The sequence below is a fragment of the Schistocerca serialis genome, chromosome 2, assembly GCF_023864345.2.
Source record: "Schistocerca serialis cubense isolate TAMUIC-IGC-003099 chromosome 2, iqSchSeri2.2, whole genome shotgun sequence".
NCBI classification, from domain to species: domain Eukaryota; kingdom Metazoa; phylum Arthropoda; class Insecta; order Orthoptera; family Acrididae; genus Schistocerca; species Schistocerca serialis.
In genome coordinates, this window is record NC_064639.1 from 803,563,918 (window position 1) to 803,584,076 (window position 20,159).

The window sequence follows — 20,159 nt, forward strand, 5'->3', positions numbered from 1 at the left end:
TACCACCCGGAGACTCGTAATAGCAACAGTTTCTCTTCTGTGTTAGCAAGGGCATCGGCTACGAGCTCCCTCCGATTCGTGAAGTTCCTGTAGTAAAAGACGTCGATGGAAACAATCCAACCGCGACAGACAGGGAGAACGCTGGCTGAGCTGCAGCCCTACATGGTGAGACCATCAAAGGTGGCGTCATTCACATGCAGTGCGTTTTCGGAACGAATAGGCTCGTTGGTCTAAGGGTATGATTCCTGCTTCGGGTGCAGGAGGTCCCGGGTAAAAAAAATCCCGGACGAGCCCTTGCGTTTTGTACAACGGTGTGGTAACAAATCGCATGGCGGCGGCTGTTTCGCGCATTTCCAGGCCTCCAAGTCAGCGCTAAAATCCGACAACCAGTTCTGAAACCGTTTCATGTTTCATTTGAGCCATGTGCACCCTGCTGATGGAACGTTTGAAGTTGATTTAAATGGTCACAGTAGAGATCGTAGCAAGTGTCTTGCTGGGTGCGACGAAAACGGGTTTCCGCCCGCAATCGAGCCGGGGACCTTCTGCGTGTTCGGCACGGCGCCTGGGCTCGGCGGCAGCTGCTGCTCTTTCCTTCCTTACGAGATACCGTCGATTCGCGCAGTCGTTATTGCAAAAGATGTCACCAAAGGCAATCGCTTCGTTAGCGGCACTTTGCCTGGGCTCGGCGGCAGCTCTACATGGAGGCACCAGCAGCCCAGCCAGGCCGCCGCCGCCACCGGTGCGCCACAGCGCAAGGAGCCGGCGGCCGCCCTGCAATGCCCCTGTCGTTGCATATTCCACCCGCCCCATATCCTCTCCATGTCTGACTCACTACGCCAAATGACACTGCAGTCGACGTGCTTATTACTATCGCTTTTGGAAGAACCGAGGCGCAGTATTCTAGTGTCGAACCGGTACTGCAAATTGGGATTAAGCAAAAATTTATTGTGTGGTCGAGCGACAGCCTCGGCTCGCTCTTCCTATATGATCGCTTCTTGTGCGGAATAATTCCTAGCTCGCCGATGGCTTCAGAGCTGGTCTTCTCGAAGTTTTGCTTTCGCACTGCATTCCGCAATCTTTTCGTTATGAGTTGTGTGCTTCGGTTTCCCGACTTTCTTGTGTTTAGTGCGTTTGGCTTCTCTTAACCCTTAGCCACCGCTTGCCGAAATTTCCACACTATCATCTGTCGATCTGCAGAGCTCGATGACGGCCTCGCGGCCGTTCCTGAGCTCGTGGAACGGTCGAATCTGTAGTTGTTTCCAGATCTCTCCCACACAACGGCCTCCCAGAAGCTTGGATTACAGAAGTACGCCACTACTCCCAGCCGGAGATTCACGATTGAAAGCAGAATGACATGAGCTACACGCAGCTCCGATTTTTTTTTTTTTTTTTTGTGTCTGACCTACTTTGAAAGACTTTGTAGTCGATTTACTTACTACTATCGCTGTTGGAAACCAGGTGATAACCGCACAGTATTTTAGAGACGATCAGGTAATGAAAATTTAGAATAAGTAAAACAGTATCAAAAGAAGTTGTGTGGTGGAGCAGCACATGCAATTCACGCTTCCTAGATACTCGTTACTGCATAGAATAATTCTTTTGTCTGCGGCGTCTTCAGTATCCGTCTTCTGGAAATTTTGCTTGCAGTATATTGTGCAATCTTTTCGTTATGAGTTGGTGCTTGGTTTCCCGATGTTCTTTTGTTTAGTGCATTCGCCTTCTCTTTACCCTGAGAAACCACATACCGAAACTGAGGCACTGCCGGCTGTTCATAAGCAGTGCTCGATGAAGTTATTTCGCTTTTTATTCGTTGCCTTTAATATTCTTCTCATCAGTGGTGAGTGCTGCCTGCAGAAAGCGTTTATCTTGCGAATTCGCGTGAAAGTTTGTGTTCCCTGCGAGGCCCACTACTTGGGATTAACTTGACTGCTCCAGCCAGGTGGCTCGTTGGTCTAGGGGTATGATTCCTGCTTTGGGTGCAGGAGGTCCCGGGTTCAAATCCCGGACGAGCCCTGCCATTTTGACCGTGCTGAAGAGTAGGTGGAACTCAGCCCCGGTTGCAGCTCCTCAATGAAGAGTTGACGCCCGTTATAGCACGTGGATATAACAAGAATGCGGCACCAGTAAAGTACGTAGGTGTAATTCGGTAGAAAGGCAGACGGTAATTTTGCATGCAACGGAAAACAAGGTTGTCTTTGCGGGATATGTGCACCGTGAGTGGAGATTCAGCTTAATTGTGCGACAGTCTACCCTCATCTTACTAGCGACGGCAACAACCAAGGGGTGGCATGTAAGATTGAGCGTGGCTAAGAGTTTCTCATTATTAGTTAGCATCACACTTTGACAGAGCTGTGACAAGGCGAGTAGGGTGAGCTCAGGAAAGCCAGTAGCAAGCGCACTTGAAGTAGCCCTGAAGAACCGGATTATAAATTTTGCCAGCCATAATGAAGCTAGGGGCGTTCTCAGTTACCAAATACCGGTGCAATAAGAGAGCAACAGTATTTGACAGTAAAATGACGCCCTATCCGTCTAGCATACAACATTGCTTGTCTCTGCATACGCGGACGTGAGGTCATCTCGGAAATGAAATCCGAAATATAGATTAAAATTGTTGTGTTCCCGCCCGGGATCGAACCGGGGACCTTCTGCGTGTGAAGCAGACGTGATAACCGCTACACCACGGAAACGACGGTTCTTTTCATGTACCACCCGGAGAATCGTAATAGCAACAGTTTCTCTTCTGTGTTAGCAAGGGCATCGGCTACGAGCTCCCTCCGATTCGTGAAGTTCCTGTAGTAAAAGACGTCGATGGAAACAATCCAACCGCGACAGACAGGGAGAACGCTGGCTGAGCTGCAGCCCTACATGGTGAGACCATCAAAGGTGGCGTCATTCACATGCAGTGCGTTTTCGGAACGAATAGGCTCGTTGGCCTAGGGGTATGATTCCTGCTTCGGGTGCAGGAGGTCCCGGGTAAAAAAAATCCCGGACGAGCCCTTGCGTTTTGTACAACGGTGTGGTAACAAATCGCATGGCGGCGGCTGTTTCGCGCATTTCCAGGCCTCCAAGTCAGCGCTAAAATCCGACAACCAGTTCTGAAACCGTTTCATGTTTCATTTGAGCCATGTGCACCCTGCTGATGGAACGTTTGAAGTTGATTTAAATGGTCACAGTAGAGATCGTTGCAAGTGTCTTGCTGGGTGCGACGAAAACGGGTTTCCGCCCGCAATCGAGCCGGGGACCTTCTGCGTGTTCGGCACGGCGCCTGGGCTCGGCGGCAGCTGCTGCTCTTTCCTTCCTTACGAGATACCGTCGATTCGCGCAGTCGTTATTGCAAAAGATGTCACCAAAGGCAATCGCTTCGTTAGCGGCACTTTGCCTGGGCTTGGCGGCAGCTCTACATGGAGGCACCAGCAGCCCAGCCAGGCCGCCGCCGCCACCGGTGCGCCACAGCGCAAGGAGCCGGCGGCCGCCCTGCAATGCCCCTGTCGTTGCATATTCCACCCGCCCCATATCCTCTCCATGTCTGACTCACTACGCCAAATGACACTGCAGTCGACGTGCTTATTACTATCGCTTTTGGAAGAACCGAGGCGCAGTATTCTAGTGTCGAACCGGTACTGCAAATTGGGATTAAGCAAAAATTTATTGTGTGGTCGAGCGACAGCCTCGGCTCGCTCTTCCTATATGATCGCTTCTTGTGCGGAATAATTCCTAGCTCGCCGATGGCTTCAGAGCTGGTCTTCTCGAAGTTTTGCTTTCGCACTGCATTCCGCAATCTTTTCGTTATGAGTTGTGTGCTTCGGTTTCCCGACTTTCTTGTGTTTAGTGCGTTTGGCTTCTCTTAACCCTTAGCCACCGCTTGCCGAAATTTCCACACTATCATCTGTCGATCTGCAGAGCTCGATGACGGCCTCGCGGCCGTTCCTGAGCTCGTGGAACGGTCGAATCTGTAGTTGTTTCCAGATCTCTCCCACACAACGGCCTCCCAGAAGCTTGGATTACAGAAGTACGCCACTACTCCCAGCCGGAGATTCACGATTGAAAGCAGAATGACATGAGCTACACGCAGCTCCGATTTTTTTTTTTTTTTTTTTTGTGTCTGACCTACTTTGAAAGACTTTGTAGTCGATTTACTTACTACTATCGCTGTTGGAAACCAGGTGATAACCGCACAGTATTTTAGAGACGATCAGGTAATGAAAATTTAGAATAAGTAAAACAGTATCAAAAGAAGTTGTGTGGTGGAGCAGCACATGCAATTCACGCTTCCTAGATACTCGTTACTGCATAGAATAATTCTTTTGTCTGCGGCGTCTTCAGTATCCGTCTTCTGGAAATTTTGCTTGCAGTATATTGTGCAATCTTTTCGTTATGAGTTGGTGCTTGGTTTCCCGATGTTCTTTTGTTTAGTGCATTCGCCTTCTCTTTACCCTGAGAAACCACATACCGAAACTGAGGCACTGCCGGCTGTTCATAAGCAGTGCTCGATGAAGTTATTTCGCTTTTTATTCGTTGCCTTTAATATTCTTCTCATCAGTGGTGAGTGCTGCCTGCAGAAAGCGTTTATCTTGCGAATTCGCGTGAAAGTTTGTGTTCCCTGCGAGGCCCACTACTTGGGATTAACTTGACCGCTCCAGCCAGGTGGCTCGTTGGTCTAGGGGTATGATTCCTGCTTTGGGTGCAGGAGGTCCCGGGTTCAAATCCCGGACGAGCCCTGCCATTTTGACCGTGCTGAAGAGTAGGTGGAACTCAGCCCCGGTTGCAGCTCCTCAATGAAGAGTTGACGCCCGTTATAGCACGTGGATATAACAAGAATGCGGCACCAGTAAAGTACGTAGGTGTAATTCGGTAGAAAGGCAGACGGTAATTTTGCATGCAACGGAAAACAAGGTTGTCTTTGCAGGATATGTGCACCGTGAGTGGAGATTCAGCTTAATTGTGCGACAGTCTACCCTCATCTTACTAGCGACGGCAACAACCAAGGGGTGGCATGTAAGATTGAGCGTGGCTAAGAGTTTCTCATTATTAGTTAGCATCACACTTTGACAGAGCTGTGACAAGGCGAGTAGGGTGAGCTCAGGAAAGCCAGTAGCAAGCGCACTTGAAGTAGCCCTGAAGAACCGGATTATAAATTTTGCCAGCCATAATGAAGCTAGGGGCGTTCTCAGTTACCAAAATCCGCTGCAATAAGAGAGCAACAGTATTTGACAGTAAAATGACGCCCTATCCGTCTAGCATACAACATTGCTTGTCTCTGCATACGCGGACGTGAGGTCATCTCGGAAATGAAATCCGAAATATAGATTAAAATTGTTGTGTTCCCGCCCGGGATCGAACCGGGGACCTTCTGCGTGTAAAGCAGACGTGATAACCGCTACACCACGGAAACGACGGTTCTTTTCATGTACCACCCGGAGACTCGTAATAGCAACAGTTTCTCTTCTGTGTTAGCAAGGGCATCGGCTACGAGCTCCCTCCGATTCGTGAAGTTCCTGTAGTAAAAGACGTCGATGGAAACAATCCAACCGCGACAGACAGGGAGAACGCTGGCTGAGCTGCAGCCCTACATGGTGAGACCATCAAAGGTGGCGTCATTCACATGCAGTGCGTTTTCGGAACGAATAGGCTCGTTGGTCTAGGGGTATGATTCCTGCTTCGGGTGCAGGAGGTCCCGGGTTCAAATCCCGGACGAGCCCTTGCGTTTTGTACAACGGTGTGGTAACAAATCGCATGGCGGCGGCTGTTTCGCGCATTTCCAGGCCTCCAAGTCAGCGCTAAAATCCGACAACCAGTTCTGAAACCGTTTCATGTTTCATTTGAGCCATGTGCACCCTGCTGATGGAACGTTTGAAGTTGATTTAAATGGTCACAGTAGAGATCGTAGCAAGTGTCTTGCTGGGTGCGACGAAAACGGGTTTCCGCCCGCAATCGAGCCGGGGACCTTCTGCGTGTTCGGCACGGCGCCTGGGCTCGGCGGCAGCTGCTGCTCTTTCCTTCCTTACGAGATACCGTCGATTCGCGCAGTCGTTATTGCAAAAGATGTCACCAAAGGCAATCGCTTCGTTAGCGGCACTTTGCCTGGGCTCGGCGGCAGCTCTACATGGAGGCACCAGCAGCCCAGCCAGGCCGCCGCCGCCACCGGTGCGCCACAGCGCAAGGAGCCGGCGGCCGCCCTGCAATGCCCCTGTCGTTGCATATTCCACCCGCCCCATATCCTCTCCATGTCTGACTCACTACGCCAAATGACACTGCAGTCGACGTGCTTATTACTATCGCTTTTGGAAGAACCGAGGCGCAGTATTCTAGTGTCGAACCGGTACTGCAAATTGGGATTAAGCAAAAATTTATTGTGTGGTCGAGCGACAGCCTCGGCTCGCTCTTCCTATATGATCGCTTCTTGTGCGGAATAATTCCTAGCTCGCCGATGGCTTCAGAGCTGGTCTTCTCGAAGTTTTGCTTTCGCACTGCATTCCGCAATCTTTTCGTTATGAGTTGTGTGCTTCGGTTTCCCGACTTTCTTGTGTTTAGTGCGTTTGGCTTCTCTTAACCCTTAGCCACCGCTTGCCGAAATTTCCACACTATCATCTGTCGATCTGCAGAGCTCGATGACGGCCTCGCGGCCGTTCCTGAGCTCGTGGAACGGTCGAATCTGTAGTTGTTTCCAGATCTCTCCCACACAACGGCCTCCCAGAAGCTTGGATTACAGAAGTACGCCACTACTCCCAGCCGGAGATTCACGATTGAAAGCAGAATGACATGAGCTACACGCAGCTCCGATTTTTTTTTTTTTTGTGTCTGACCTACTTTGAAAGACTTTGTAGTCGATTTACTTACTACTATCGCTGTTGGAAACCAGGTGATAACCGCACAGTATTTTAGAGACGATCAGGTAATGAAAATTTAGAATAAGTAAAACAGTATCAAAAGAAGTTGTGTGGTGGAGCAGCACATGCAATTCACGCTTCCTAGATACTCGTTACTGCATAGAATAATTCTTTTGTCTGCGGCGTCTTCAGTATCCGTCTTCTGGAAATTTTGCTTGCAGTATATTGTGCAATCTTTTCGTTATGAGTTGGTGCTTGGTTTCCCGATGTTCTTTTGTTTAGTGCATTCGCCTTCTCTTTACCCTGAGAAACCACATACCGAAACTGAGGCACTGCCGGCTGTTCATAAGCAGTGCTCGATGAAGTTATTTCGCTTTTTATTCGTTGCCTTTAATATTCTTCTCATCAGTGGTGAGTGCTGCCTGCAGAAAGCGTTTATCTTGCGAATTCGCGTGAAAGTTTGTGTTCCCTGCGAGGCCCACTACTTGGGATTAACTTGACTGCTCCAGCCAGGTGGCTCGTTGGTCTAGGGGTATGATTCCTGCTTTGGGTGCAGGAGGTCCCGGGTTCAAATCCCGGACGAGCCCTGCCATTTTGACCGTGCTGAAGAGTAGGTGGAACTCAGCCCCGGTTGCAGCTCCTCAATGAAGAGTTGACGCCCGTTATAGCACGTGGATATAACAAGAATGCGGCACCAGTAAAGTACGTAGGTGTAATTCGGTAGAAAGGCAGACGGTAATTTTGCATGCAACGGAAAACAAGGTTGTCTTTGCAGGATATGTGCACCGTGAGTGGAGATTCAGCTTAATTGTGCGACAGTCTACCCTCATCTTACTAGCGACGGCAACAACCAAGGGGTGGCATGTAAGATTGAGCGTGGCTAAGAGTTTCTCATTATTAGTTAGCATCACACTTTGACAGAGCTGTGACAAGGCGAGTAGGGTGAGCTCAGGAAAGCCAGTAGCAAGCGCACTTGAAGTAGCCCTGAAGAACCGGATTATAAATTTTGCCAGCCATAATGAAGCTAGGGGCGTTCTCAGTTACCAAAATCCGCTGCAATAAGAGAGCAACAGTATTTGACAGTAAAATGACGCCCTATCCGTCTAGCATACAACATTGCTTGTCTCTGCATACGCGGACGTGAGGTCATCTCGGAAATGAAATCCGAAATATAGATTAAAATTGTTGTGTTCCCGCCCGGGATCGAACCGGGGACCTTCTGCGTGTAAAGCAGACGTGATAACCGCTACACCACGGAAACGACGGTTCTTTTCATGTACCACCCGGAGACTCGTAATAGCAACAGTTTCTCTTCTGTGTTAGCAAGGGCATCGGCTACGAGCTCCCTCCGATTCGTGAAGTTCCTGTAGTAAAAGACGTCGATGGAAACAATCCAACCGCGACAGACAGGGAGAACGCTGGCTGAGCTGCAGCCCTACATGGTGAGACCATCAAAGGTGGCGTCATTCACATGCAGTGCGTTTTCGGAACGAATAGGCTCGTTGGTCTAGGGGTATGATTCCTGCTTCGGGTGCAGGAGGTCCCGGGTAAAAAAAATCCCGGACGAGCCCTTGCGTTTTGTACAACGGTGTGGTAACAAATCGCATGGCGGCGGCTGTTTCGCGCATTTCCAGGCCTCCAAGTCAGCGCTAAAATCCGACAACCAGTTCTGAAACCGTTTCATGTTTCATTTGAGCCATGTGCACCCTGCTGATGGAACGTTTGAAGTTGATTTAAATGGTCACAGTAGAGATCGTAGCAAGTGTCTTGCTGGGTGCGACGAAAACGGGTTTCCGCCCGCAATCGAGCCGGGGACCTTCTGCGTGTTCGGCACGGCGCCTGGGCTCGGCGGCAGCTGCTGCTCTTTCCTTCCTTACGAGATACCGTCGATTCGCGCAGTCGTTATTGCAAAAGATGTCACCAAAGGCAATCGCTTCGTTAGCGGCACTTTGCCTGGGCTCGGCGGCAGCTCTACATGGAGGCACCAGCAGCCCAGCCAGGCCGCCGCCGCCACCGGTGCGCCACAGCGCAAGGAGCCGGCGGCCGCCCTGCAATGCCCCTGTCGTTGCATATTCCACCCGCCCCATATCCTCTCCATGTCTGACTCACTACGCCAAATGACACTGCAGTCGACGTGCTTATTACTATCGCTTTTGGAAGAACCGAGGCGCAGTATTCTAGTGTCGAACCGGTACTGCAAATTGGGATTAAGCAAAAATTTATTGTGTGGTCGAGCGACAGCCTCGGCTCGCTCTTCCTATATGATCGCTTCTTGTGCGGAATAATTCCTAGCTCGCCGATGGCTTCAGAGCTGGTCTTCTCGAAGTTTTGCTTTCGCACTGCATTCCGCAATCTTTTCGTTATGAGTTGTGTGCTTCGGTTTCCCGACTTTCTTGTGTTTAGTGCGTTTGGCTTCTCTTAACCCTTAGCCACCGCTTGCCGAAATTTCCACACTATCATCTGTCGATCTGCAGAGCTCGATGACGGCCTCGCGGCCGTTCCTGAGCTCGTGGAACGGTCGAATCTGTAGTTGTTTCCAGATCTCTCCCACACAACGGCCTCCCAGAAGCTTGGATTACAGAAGTACGCCACTACTCCCAGCCGGAGATTCACGATTGAAAGCAGAATGACATGAGCTACACGCAGCTCCGATTTTTTTTTTTTTTTTTGTGTCTGACCTACTTTGAAAGACTTTGTAGTCGATTTACTTACTACTATCGCTGTTGGAAACCAGGTGATAACCGCACAGTATTTTAGAGACGATCAGGTAATGAAAATTTAGAATAAGTAAAACAGTATCAAAAGAAGTTGTGTGGTGGAGCAGCACATGCAATTCACGCTTCCTAGATACTCGTTACTGCATAGAATAATTCTTTTGTCTGCGGCGTCTTCAGTATCCGTCTTCTGGAAATTTTGCTTGCAGTATATTGTGCAATCTTTTCGTTATGAGTTGGTGCTTGGTTTCCCGATGTTCTTTTGTTTAGTGCATTCGCCTTCTCTTTACCCTGAGAAACCACATACCGAAACTGAGGCACTGCCGGCTGTTCATAAGCAGTGCTCGATGAAGTTATTTCGCTTTTTATTCGTTGCCTTTAATATTCTTCTCATCAGTGGTGAGTGCTGCCTGCAGAAAGCGTTTATCTTGCGAATTCGCGTGAAAGTTTGTGTTCCCTGCGAGGCCCACTACTTGGGATTAACTTGACTGCTCCAGCCAGGTGGCTCGTTGGTCTAGGGGTATGATTCCTGCTTTGGGTGCAGGAGGTCCCGGGTTCAAATCCCGGACGAGCCCTGCCATTTTGACCGTGCTGAAGAGTAGGTGGAACTCAGCCCCGGTTGCAGCTCCTCAATGAAGAGTTGACGCCCGTTATAGCACGTGGATATAACAAGAATGCGGCACCAGTAAAGTACGTAGGTGTAATTCGGTAGAAAGGCAGACGGTAATTTTGCATGCAACGGAAAACAAGGTTGTCTTTGCAGGATATGTGCACCGTGAGTGGAGATTCAGCTTAATTGTGCGACAGTCTACCCTCATCTTACTAGCGACGGCAACAACCAAGGGGTGGCATGTAAGATTGAGCGTGGCTAAGAGTTTCTCATTATTAGTTAGCATCACACTTTGACAGAGCTGTGACAAGGCGAGTAGGGTGAGCTCAGGAAAGCCAGTAGCAAGCGCACTTGAAGTAGCCCTGAAGAACCGGATTATAAATTTTGCCAGCCATAATGAAGCTAGGGGCGTTCTCAGTTACCAAAATCCGCTGCAATAAGAGAGCAACAGTATTTGACAGTAAAATGACGCCCTATCCGTCTAGCATACAACATTGCTTGTCTCTGCATACGCGGACGTGAGGTCATCTCGGAAATGAAATCCGAAATATAGATTAAAATTGTTGTGTTCCCGCCCGGGATCGAACCGGGGACCTTCTGCGTGTAAAGCAGACGTGATAACCGCTACACCACGGAAACGACGGTTCTTTTCATGTACCACCCGGAGACTCGTAATAGCAACAGTTTCTCTTCTGTGTTAGCAAGGGCATCGGCTACGAGCTCCCTCCGATTCGTGAAGTTCCTGTAGTAAAAGACGTCGATGGAAACAATCCAACCGCGACAGACAGGGAGAACGCTGGCTGAGCTGCAGCCCTACATGGTGAGACCATCAAAGGTGGCGTCATTCACATGCAGTGCGTTTTCGGAACGAATAGGCTCGTTGGTCTAGGGGTATGATTCCTGCTTCGGGTGCAGGAGGTCCCGGGTAAAAAAAATCCCGGACGAGCCCTTGCGTTTTGTACAACGGTGTGGTAACAAATCGCATGGCGGCGGCTGTTTCGCGCATTTCCAGGCCTCCAAGTCAGCGCTAAAATCCGACAACCAGTTCTGAAACCGTTTCATGTTTCATTTGAGCCATGTGCACCCTGCTGATGGAACGTTTGAAGTTGATTTAAATGGTCACAGTAGAGATCGTAGCAAGTGTCTTGCTGGGTGCGACGAAAACGGGTTTCCGCCCGCAATCGAGCCGGGGACCTTCTGCGTGTTCGGCACGGCGCCTGGGCTCGGCGGCAGCTGCTGCTCTTTCCTTCCTTACGAGATACCGTCGATTCGCGCAGTCGTTATTGCAAAAGATGTCACCAAAGGCAATCGCTTCGTTAGCGGCACTTTGCCTGGGCTCGGCGGCAGCTCTACATGGAGGCACCAGCAGCCCAGCCAGGCCGCCGCCGCCACCGGTGCGCCACAGCGCAAGGAGCCGGCGGCCGCCCTGCAATGCCCCTGTCGTTGCATATTCCACCCGCCCCATATCCTCTCCATGTCTGACTCACTACGCCAAATGACACTGCAGTCGACGTGCTTATTACTATCGCTTTTGGAAGAACCGAGGCGCAGTATTCTAGTGTCGAACCGGTACTGCAAATTGGGATTAAGCAAAAATTTATTGTGTGGTCGAGCGACAGCCTCGGCTCGCTCTTCCTATATGATCGCTTCTTGTGCGGAATAATTCCTAGCTCGCCGATGGCTTCAGAGCTGGTCTTCTCGAAGTTTTGCTTTCGCACTGCATTCCGCAATCTTTTCGTTATGAGTTGTGTGCTTCGGTTTCCCGACTTTCTTGTGTTTAGTGCGTTTGGCTTCTCTTAACCCTTAGCCACCGCTTGCCGAAATTTCCACACTATCATCTGTCGATCTGCAGAGCTCGATGACGGCCTCGCGGCCGTTCCTGAGCTCGTGGAACGGTCGAATCTGTAGTTGTTTCCAGATCTCTCCCACACAACGGCCTCCCAGAAGCTTGGATTACAGAAGTACGCCACTACTCCCAGCCGGAGATTCACGATTGAAAGCAGAATGACATGAGCTACACGCAGCTCCGATTTTTTTTTTTTTTTTTGTGTCTGACCTACTTTGAAAGACTTTGTAGTCGATTTACTTACTACTATCGCTGTTGGAAACCAGGTGATAACCGCACAGTATTTTAGAGACGATCAGGTAATGAAAATTTAGAATAAGTAAAACAGTATCAAAAGAAGTTGTGTGGTGGAGCAGCACATGCAATTCACGCTTCCTAGATACTCGTTACTGCATAGAATAATTCTTTTGTCTGCGGCGTCTTCAGTATCCGTCTTCTGGAAATTTTGCTTGCAGTATATTGTGCAATCTTTTCGTTATGAGTTGGTGCTTGGTTTCCCGATGTTCTTTTGTTTAGTGCATTCGCCTTCTCTTTACCCTGAGAAACCACATACCGAAACTGAGGCACTGCCGGCTGTTCATAAGCAGTGCTCGATGAAGTTATTTCGCTTTTTATTCGTTGCCTTTAATATTCTTCTCATCAGTGGTGAGTGCTGCCTGCAGAAAGCGTTTATCTTGCGAATTCGCGTGAAAGTTTGTGTTCCCTGCGAGGCCCACTACTTGGGATTAACTTGACTGCTCCAGCCAGGTGGCTCGTTGGTCTAGGGGTATGATTCCTGCTTTGGGTGCAGGAGGTCCCGGGTTCAAATCCCGGACGAGCCCTGCCATTTTGACCGTGCTGAAGAGTAGGTGGAACTCAGCCCCGGTTGCAGCTCCTCAATGAAGAGTTGACGCCCGTTATAGCACGTGGATATAACAAGAATGCGGCACCAGTAAAGTACGTAGGTGTAATTCGGTAGAAAGGCAGACGGTAATTTTGCATGCAACGGAAAACAAGGTTGTCTTTGCGGGATATGTGCACCGTGAGTGGAGATTCAGCTTAATTGTGCGACAGTCTACCCTCATCTTACTAGCGACGGCAACAACCAAGGGGTGGCATGTAAGATTGAGCGTGGCTAAGAGTTTCTCATTATTAGTTAGCATCACACTTTGACAGAGCTGTGACAAGGCGAGTAGGGTGAGCTCAGGAAAGCCAGTAGCAAGCGCACTTGAAGTAGCCCTGAAGAACCGGATTATAAATTTTGCCAGCCATAATGAAGCTAGGGGCGTTCTCAGTTACCAAAATCCGCTGCAATAAGAGAGCAACAGTATTTGACAGTAAAATGACGCCCTATCCGTCTAGCATACAACATTGCTTGTCTCTGCATACGCGGACGTGAGGTCATCTCGGAAATGAAATCCGAAATATAGATTAAAATTGTTGTGTTCCCGCCCGGGATCGAACCGGGGACCTTCTGCGTGTAAAGCAGACGTGATAACCGCTACACCACGGAAACGACGGTTCTTTTCATGTACCACCCGGAGACTCGTAATAGCAACAGTTTCTCTTCTGTGTTAGCAAGGGCATCGGCTACGAGCTCCCTCCGATTCGTGAAGTTCCTGTAGTAAAAGACGTCGATGGAAACAATCCAACCGCGACAGACAGGGAGAACGCTGGCTGAGCTGCAGCCCTACATGGTGAGACCATCAAAGGTGGCGTCATTCACATGCAGTGCGTTTTCGGAACGAATAGGCTCGTTGGTCTAGGGGTATGATTCCTGCTTCGGGTGCAGGAGGTCCCGGGTAAAAAAAATCCCGGACGAGCCCTTGCGTTTTGTACAACGGTGTGGTAACAAATCGCATGGCGGCGGCTGTTTCGCGCATTTCCAGGCCTCCAAGTCAGCGCTAAAATCCGACAACCAGTTCTGAAACCGTTTCATGTTTCATTTGAGCCATGTGCACCCTGCTGATGGAACGTTTGAAGTTGATTTAAATGGTCACAGTAGAGATCGTAGCAAGTGTCTTGCTGGGTGCGACGAAAACGGGTTTCCGCCCGCAATCGAGCCGGGGACCTTCTGCGTGTTCGGCACGGCGCCTGGGCTCGGCGGCAGCTGCTGCTCTTTCCTTCCTTACGAGATACCGTCGATTCGCGCAGTCGTTATTGCAAAAGATGTCACCAAAGGCAATCGCTTCGTTAGCGGCACTTTGCCTGGGCTCGGCGGCAGCTCTACATGGAGGCACCAGCAGCCCAGCCAGGCCGCCGCCGCCACCGGTGCGCCACAGCGCAAGGAGCCGGCGGCCGCCCTGCAATGCCCCTGTCGTTGCATATTCCACCCGCCCCATATCCTCTCCATGTCTGACTCACTACGCCAAATGACACTGCAGTCGACGTGCTTATTACTATCGCTTTTGGAAGAACCGAGGCGCAGTATTCTAGTGTCGAACCGGTACTGCAAATTGGGATTAAGCAAAAATTTATTGTGTGGTCGAGCGACAGCCTCGGCTCGCTCTTCCTATATGATCGCTTCTTGTGCGGAATAATTCCTAGCTCGCCGATGGCTTCAGAGTTGGTCTTCTCGAAGTTTTGCTGTCGCACTGCATTCCGCAATCTTTTCGTTATGAGTTGTGTGCTTCGGTTTCCCGACTTTCTTGTGTTTAGTGCGTTTGGCTTCTCTTAACCCTTAGCCACCGCTTGCCGAAATTTCCACACTATCATCTGTCGATCTGCAGAGCTCGATGACGGCCTCGCGGCCGTTCCTGAGCTCGTGGAACGGTCGAATCTGTAGTTGTTTCCAGATCTCTCCCACACAACGGCCTCCCAGAAGCTTGGATTACAGAAGTACGCCACTACTCCCAGCCGGAGATTCACGATTGAAAGCAGAATGACATGAGCTACACGCAGCTCCGATTTTTTTTTTTTTTTTTGTGTCTGACCTACTTTGAAAGACTTTGTAGTCGATTTACTTACTACTATCGCTGTTGGAAACCAGGTGATAACCGCACAGTATTTTAGAGACGATCAGGTAATGAAAATTTAGAATAAGTAAAACAGTATCAAAAGAAGTTGTGTGGTGGAGCAGCACATGCAATTCACGCTTCCTAGATACTCGTTACTGCATAGAATAATTCTTTTGTCTGCGGCGTCTTCAGTATCCGTCTTCTGGAAATTTTGCTTGCAGTATATTGTGCAATCTTTTCGTTATGAGTTGGTGCTTGGTTTCCCGATGTTCTTTTGTTTAGTGCATTCGCCTTCTCTTTACCCTGAGAAACCACATACCGAAACTGAGGCACTGCCGGCTGTTCATAAGCAGTGCTCGATGAAGTTATTTCGCTTTTTATTCGTTGCCTTTAATATTCTTCTCATCAGTGGTGAGTGCTGCCTGCAGAAAGCGTTTATCTTGCGAATTCGCGTGAAAGTTTGTGTTCCCTGCGAGGCCCACTACTTGGGATTAACTTGACTGCTCCAGCCAGGTGGCTCGTTGGTCTAGGGGTATGATTCCTGCTTTGGGTGCAGGAGGTCCCGGGTTCAAATCCCGGACGAGCCCTGCCATTTTGACCGTGCTGAAGAGTAGGTGGAACTCAGCCCCGGTTGCAGCTCCTCAATGAAGAGTTGACGCCCGTTATAGCACGTGGATATAACAAGAATGCGGCACCAGTAAAGTACGTAGGTGTAATTCGGTAGAAAGGCAGACGGTAATTTTGCATGCAACGGAAAACAAGGTTGTCTTTGCGGGATATGTGCACCGTGAGTGGAGATTCAGCTTAATTGTGCGACAGTCTACCCTCATCTTACTAGCGACGGCAACAACCAAGGGGTGGCATGTAAGATTGAGCGTGGCTAAGAGTTTCTCATTATTAGTTAGCATCACACTTTGACAGAGCTGTGACAAGGCGAGTAGGGTGAGCTCAGGAAAGCCAGTAGCAAGCGCACTTGAAGTAGCCCTGAAGAACCGGATTATAAATTTTGCCAGCCATAATGAAGCTAGGGGCGTTCTCAGTTACCAAATACCGGTGCAATAAGAGAGCAACAGTATTTGACAGTAAAATGACGCCCTATCCGTCTAGCATACAACATTGCTTGTCTCTGCATACGCGGACGTGAGGTCATCTCGGAAATGAAATCCGAAATATAGATTAAAATTGTTGTGTTCCCGCCCGGGATCGAACCGGGGACCTTCTGCGTGTAAAGCAGACGTGATAACCGCTACACCACGGAAACGACGGTTCTTTTCATGTACCACCCGGAGACTCGTAATAGCAACAGTTTCTCTTCTGTGTTAGCAAGGGCATCGGCTACGAGCTCCCTCCGATTCGTGAAGTTCCTGTAGTAAAAGACGTCGATGGAAACAATCCAACCGCGACAGACAGGGAGAACGCTGGCTGAGCTGCAGCCCTACATGGTGAGACCATCAAAGGTGGCGTCATTCACATGCAGTGCGTTTTCGGAACGAATAGGCTCGTTGGTCTAGGGGTATGATTCCTGCTTCGGGTGCAGGAGGTCCCGGGTAAAAAAAATCCCGGACGAGCCCTTGCGTTTTGTACAACGGTGTGGTAACAAATCGCATGGCGGCGGCTGTTTCGCGCATTTCCAGGCCTCCAAGTCAGCGCTAAAATCCGACAACCAGTTCTGAAACCGTTTCATGTTTCATTTGAGCCATGTGCACCCTGCTGATGGAACGTTTGAAGTTGATTTAAATGGTCACAGTAGAGATCGTAGCAAGTGTCTTGCTGGGTGCGACGAAAACGGGTTTCCGCCCGCAATCGAGCCGGGGACCTTCTGCGTGTTCGGCACGGCGCCTGGGCTCGGCGGCAGCTGCTGCTCTTTCCTTCCTTACGAGATACCGTCGATTCGCGCAGTCGTTATTGCAAAAGATGTCACCAAAGGCAATCGCTTCGTTAGCGGCACTTTGCCTGGGCTCGGCGGCAGCTCTACATGGAGGCACCAGCAGCCCAGCCAGGCCGCCGCCGCCACCGGTGCGCCACAGCGCAAGGAGCCGGCGGCCGCCCTGCAATGCCCCTGTCGTTGCATATTCCACCCGCCCCATATCCTCTCCATGTCTGACTCACTACGCCAAATGACACTGCAGTCGACGTGCTTATTACTATCGCTTTTGGAAGAACCGAGGCGCAGTATTCTAGTGTCGAACCGGTACTGCAAATTGGGATTAAGCAAAAATTCATTGTGTGGTCGAGCGACAGCCTCGGCTCGCTCTTCCTATATGATCGCTTCTTGTGCGGAATAATTCCTAGCTCGCCGATGGCTTCAGAGTTGGTCTTCTCGAAGTTTTGCTTTCGCACTGCATTCCGCAATCTTTTCGTTATGAGTTGTGTGCTTCGGTTTCCCGACTTTCTTGTGTTTAGTGCGTTTGGCTTCTCTTGACCCTTAGCCACCGCTTGCCGAAATTTCCACACTATCATCTGTCGATCTGCAGAGCTCGATGACGGCCTCGCGGCCGTTCCTGAGCTCGTGGAACGGTCGAATCTGTAGTTGTTTCCAGATCTCTCCCACACAACGGCCTCCCAGAAGCTTGGATTACAGAAGTACGCCACTACTCCCAGCCGGAGATTCACGATTGAAAGCAGAATGACATGAGCTACACGCAGCTCCGATTTTTTTTTTTTTTTTTTGTGTCTGACCTACTTTGAAAGACTTTGTAGTCGATTTACTTACTACTATCGCTGTTGGAAACCAGGTGATAACCGCACAGTATTTTAGAGACGATCAGGTAATGAAAATTTAGAATAAGTAAAACAGTATCAAAAGAAGTTGTGTGGTGGAGCAGCACATGCAATTCACGCTTCCTAGATACTCGTTACTGCATAGAATAATTCTTTTGTCTGCGGCGTCTTCAGTATCCGTCTTCTGGAAATTTTGCTTGCAGTATATTGTGCAATCTTTTCGTTATGAGTTGGTGCTTGGTTTCCCGATGTTCTTTTGTTTAGTGCATTCGCCTTCTCTTTACCCTGAGAAACCACATACCGAAACTGAGGCACTGCCGGCTGTTCATAAGCAGTGCTCGATGAAGTTATTTCGCTTTTTATTCGTTGCCTTTAATATTCTTCTCATCAGTGGTGAGTGCTGCCTGCAGAAAGCGTTTATCTTGCGAATTCGCGTGAAAGTTTGTGTTCCCTGCGAGGCCCACTACTTGGGATTAACTTGACTGCTCCAGCCAGGTGGCTCGTTGGTCTAGGGGTATGATTCCTGCTTTGGGTGCAGGAGGTCCCGGGTTCAAATCCCGGACGAGCCCTGCCATTTTGACCGTGCTGAAGAGTAGGTGGAACTCAGCCCCGGTTGCAGCTCCTCAATGAAGAGTTGACGCCCGTTATAGCACGTGGATATAACAAGAATGCGGCACCAGTAAAGTACGTAGGTGTAATTCGGTAGAAAGGCAGACGGTAATTTTGCATGCAACGGAAAACAAGGTTGTCTTTGCGGGATATGTGCACCGTGAGTGGAGATTCAGCTTAATTGTGCGACAGTCTACCCTCATCTTACTAGCGACGGCAACAACCAAGGGGTGGCATGTAAGATTGAGCGTGGCTAAGAGTTTCTCATTATTAGTTAGCATCACACTTTGACAGAGCTGTGACAAGGCGAGTAGGGTGAGCTCAGGAAAGCCAGTAGCAAGCGCACTTGAAGTAGCCCTGAAGAACCGGATTATAAATTTTGCCAGCCATAATGAAGCTAGGGGCGTTCTCAGTTACCAAATACCGGTGCAATAAGAGAGCAACAGTATTTGACAGTAAAATGACGCCCTATCCGTCTAGCATACAACATTGCTTGTCTCTGCATACGCGGACGTGAGGTCATCTCGGAAATGAAATCCGAAATATAGATTAAAATTGTTGTGTTCCCGCCCGGGATCGAACCGGGGACCTTCTGCGTGTGAAGCAGACGTGATAACCGCTACACCACGGAAACGACGGTTCTTTTCATGTACCACCCGGAGAATCGTAATAGCAACAGTTTCTCTTCTGTGTTAGCAAGGGCATCGGCTACGAGCTCCCTCCGATTCGTGAAGTTCCTGTAGTAAAAGACGTCGATGGAAACAATCCAACCGCGACAGACAGGGAGAACGCTGGCTGAGCTGCAGCCCTACATGGTGAGACCATCAAAGGTGGCGTCATTCACATGCAGTGCGTTTTCGGAACGAATAGGCTCGTTGGCCTAGGGGTATGATTCCTGCTTCGGGTGCAGGAGGTCCCGGGTAAAAAAAAATCCCGGACGAGCCCTTGCGTTTTGTACAACGGTGTGGTAACAAATCGCATGGCGGCGGCTGTTTCGCGCATTTCCAGGCCTCCAAGTCAGCGCTAAAATCCGACAACCAGTTCTGAAACCGTTTCATGTTTCATTTGAGCCATGTGCACCCTGCTGATGGAACGTTTGAAGTTGATTTAAATGGTCACAGTAGAGATCGTAGCAAGTGTCTTGCTGGGTGCGACGAAAACGGGTTTCCGCCCGCAATCGAGCCGGGGACCTTCTGCGTGTTCGGCACGGCGCCTGGGCTCGGCGGCAGCTGCTGCTCTTTCCTTCCTTACGAGATACCGTCGATTCGCGCAGTCGTTATTGCAAAAGATGTCACCAAAGGCAATCGCTTCGTTAGCGGCACTTTGCCTGGGCTCGGCGGCAGCTCTACATGGAGGCACCAGCAGCCCAGCCAGGCCGCCGCCGCCACCGGTGCGCCACAGCGCAAGGAGCCGGCGGCCGCCCTGCAATGCCCCTGTCGTTGCATATTCCACCCGCCCCATATCCTCTCCATGTCTGACTCACTACGCCAAATGACACTGCAGTCGACGTGCTTATTACTATCGCTTTTGGAAGAACCGAGGCGCAGTATTCTAGTGTCGAACCGGTACTGCAAATTGGGCTTAAGCAAAAATTTATTGTGTGGTCGAGCGACAGCCTCGGCTCGCTCTTCCTATATGATCGCTTCTTGTGCGGAATAATTCCTAGCTCCCGATGGCTTCAGAGTTGGTCTTCTCGAAGTTTTGCTTTCGCACTGCATTCCGCAATCTTTTCGTTATGAGTTGTGTGCTTCGGTTTCCCGACTTTCTTGTGTTTAGTGCGTTTGGCTTCTCTTAACCCTTAGCCACCGCTTGCCGAAATTTCCACACTATCATCTGTCGATCTGCAGAGCTCGATGACGGCCTCGCGGCCGTTCCTGAGCTCGTGGAACGGTCGAA

At 50.0% G+C, this 20,159-nt stretch overlaps 15 non-coding genes across 15 annotated transcripts; 8 read left to right on the top strand and 7 right to left on the bottom strand.

Annotated features, from left to right (window-relative positions):
- The first annotated feature begins 1,941 nt into the window (after nt 1-1,941).
- On the top strand, nt 1,942-2,013 carry Trnap-ugg (transfer RNA proline (anticodon UGG)). The gene has a single exon. It is a non-coding gene; the product is annotated as a tRNA-Pro (tRNA).
- A 601-nt stretch (nt 2,014-2,614) lies between these two features.
- On the bottom strand, nt 2,615-2,687 carry Trnav-cac (transfer RNA valine (anticodon CAC)). The gene has a single exon. It is a non-coding gene; the product is annotated as a tRNA-Val (tRNA).
- A 1,959-nt stretch (nt 2,688-4,646) lies between these two features.
- Nucleotides 4,647-4,718, top strand: Trnap-ugg (transfer RNA proline (anticodon UGG)). The gene has a single exon. It is a non-coding gene; the product is annotated as a tRNA-Pro (tRNA).
- Nucleotides 4,719-5,319: 601 nt separating this feature from the next.
- On the bottom strand, nt 5,320-5,392 carry Trnav-uac (transfer RNA valine (anticodon UAC)). The gene has a single exon. It is a non-coding gene; the product is annotated as a tRNA-Val (tRNA).
- Nucleotides 5,393-5,627: 235 nt separating this feature from the next.
- Trnap-cgg (transfer RNA proline (anticodon CGG)) lies at nt 5,628-5,699 on the top strand. Its single transcript has one exon. It is a non-coding gene; the product is annotated as a tRNA-Pro (tRNA).
- Nucleotides 5,700-7,342: 1,643 nt separating this feature from the next.
- Nucleotides 7,343-7,414, top strand: Trnap-ugg (transfer RNA proline (anticodon UGG)). Its single transcript has one exon. It is a non-coding gene; the product is annotated as a tRNA-Pro (tRNA).
- A 601-nt stretch (nt 7,415-8,015) lies between these two features.
- Trnav-uac (transfer RNA valine (anticodon UAC)) lies at nt 8,016-8,088 on the bottom strand. Its single transcript has one exon. It is a non-coding gene; the product is annotated as a tRNA-Val (tRNA).
- A 1,956-nt stretch (nt 8,089-10,044) lies between these two features.
- Nucleotides 10,045-10,116, top strand: Trnap-ugg (transfer RNA proline (anticodon UGG)). Its single transcript has one exon. It is a non-coding gene; the product is annotated as a tRNA-Pro (tRNA).
- Nucleotides 10,117-10,717: 601 nt separating this feature from the next.
- Trnav-uac (transfer RNA valine (anticodon UAC)) lies at nt 10,718-10,790 on the bottom strand. The gene has a single exon. It is a non-coding gene; the product is annotated as a tRNA-Val (tRNA).
- Nucleotides 10,791-12,746: 1,956 nt separating this feature from the next.
- Trnap-ugg (transfer RNA proline (anticodon UGG)) lies at nt 12,747-12,818 on the top strand. The gene has a single exon. It is a non-coding gene; the product is annotated as a tRNA-Pro (tRNA).
- Nucleotides 12,819-13,419: 601 nt separating this feature from the next.
- On the bottom strand, nt 13,420-13,492 carry Trnav-uac (transfer RNA valine (anticodon UAC)). Its single transcript has one exon. It is a non-coding gene; the product is annotated as a tRNA-Val (tRNA).
- Nucleotides 13,493-15,448: 1,956 nt separating this feature from the next.
- On the top strand, nt 15,449-15,520 carry Trnap-ugg (transfer RNA proline (anticodon UGG)). The gene has a single exon. It is a non-coding gene; the product is annotated as a tRNA-Pro (tRNA).
- A 601-nt stretch (nt 15,521-16,121) lies between these two features.
- Trnav-uac (transfer RNA valine (anticodon UAC)) lies at nt 16,122-16,194 on the bottom strand. The gene has a single exon. It is a non-coding gene; the product is annotated as a tRNA-Val (tRNA).
- A 1,957-nt stretch (nt 16,195-18,151) lies between these two features.
- On the top strand, nt 18,152-18,223 carry Trnap-ugg (transfer RNA proline (anticodon UGG)). The gene has a single exon. It is a non-coding gene; the product is annotated as a tRNA-Pro (tRNA).
- A 601-nt stretch (nt 18,224-18,824) lies between these two features.
- Nucleotides 18,825-18,897, bottom strand: Trnav-cac (transfer RNA valine (anticodon CAC)). The gene has a single exon. It is a non-coding gene; the product is annotated as a tRNA-Val (tRNA).
- Nucleotides 18,898-20,159: the final 1,262 nt, after the last annotated feature.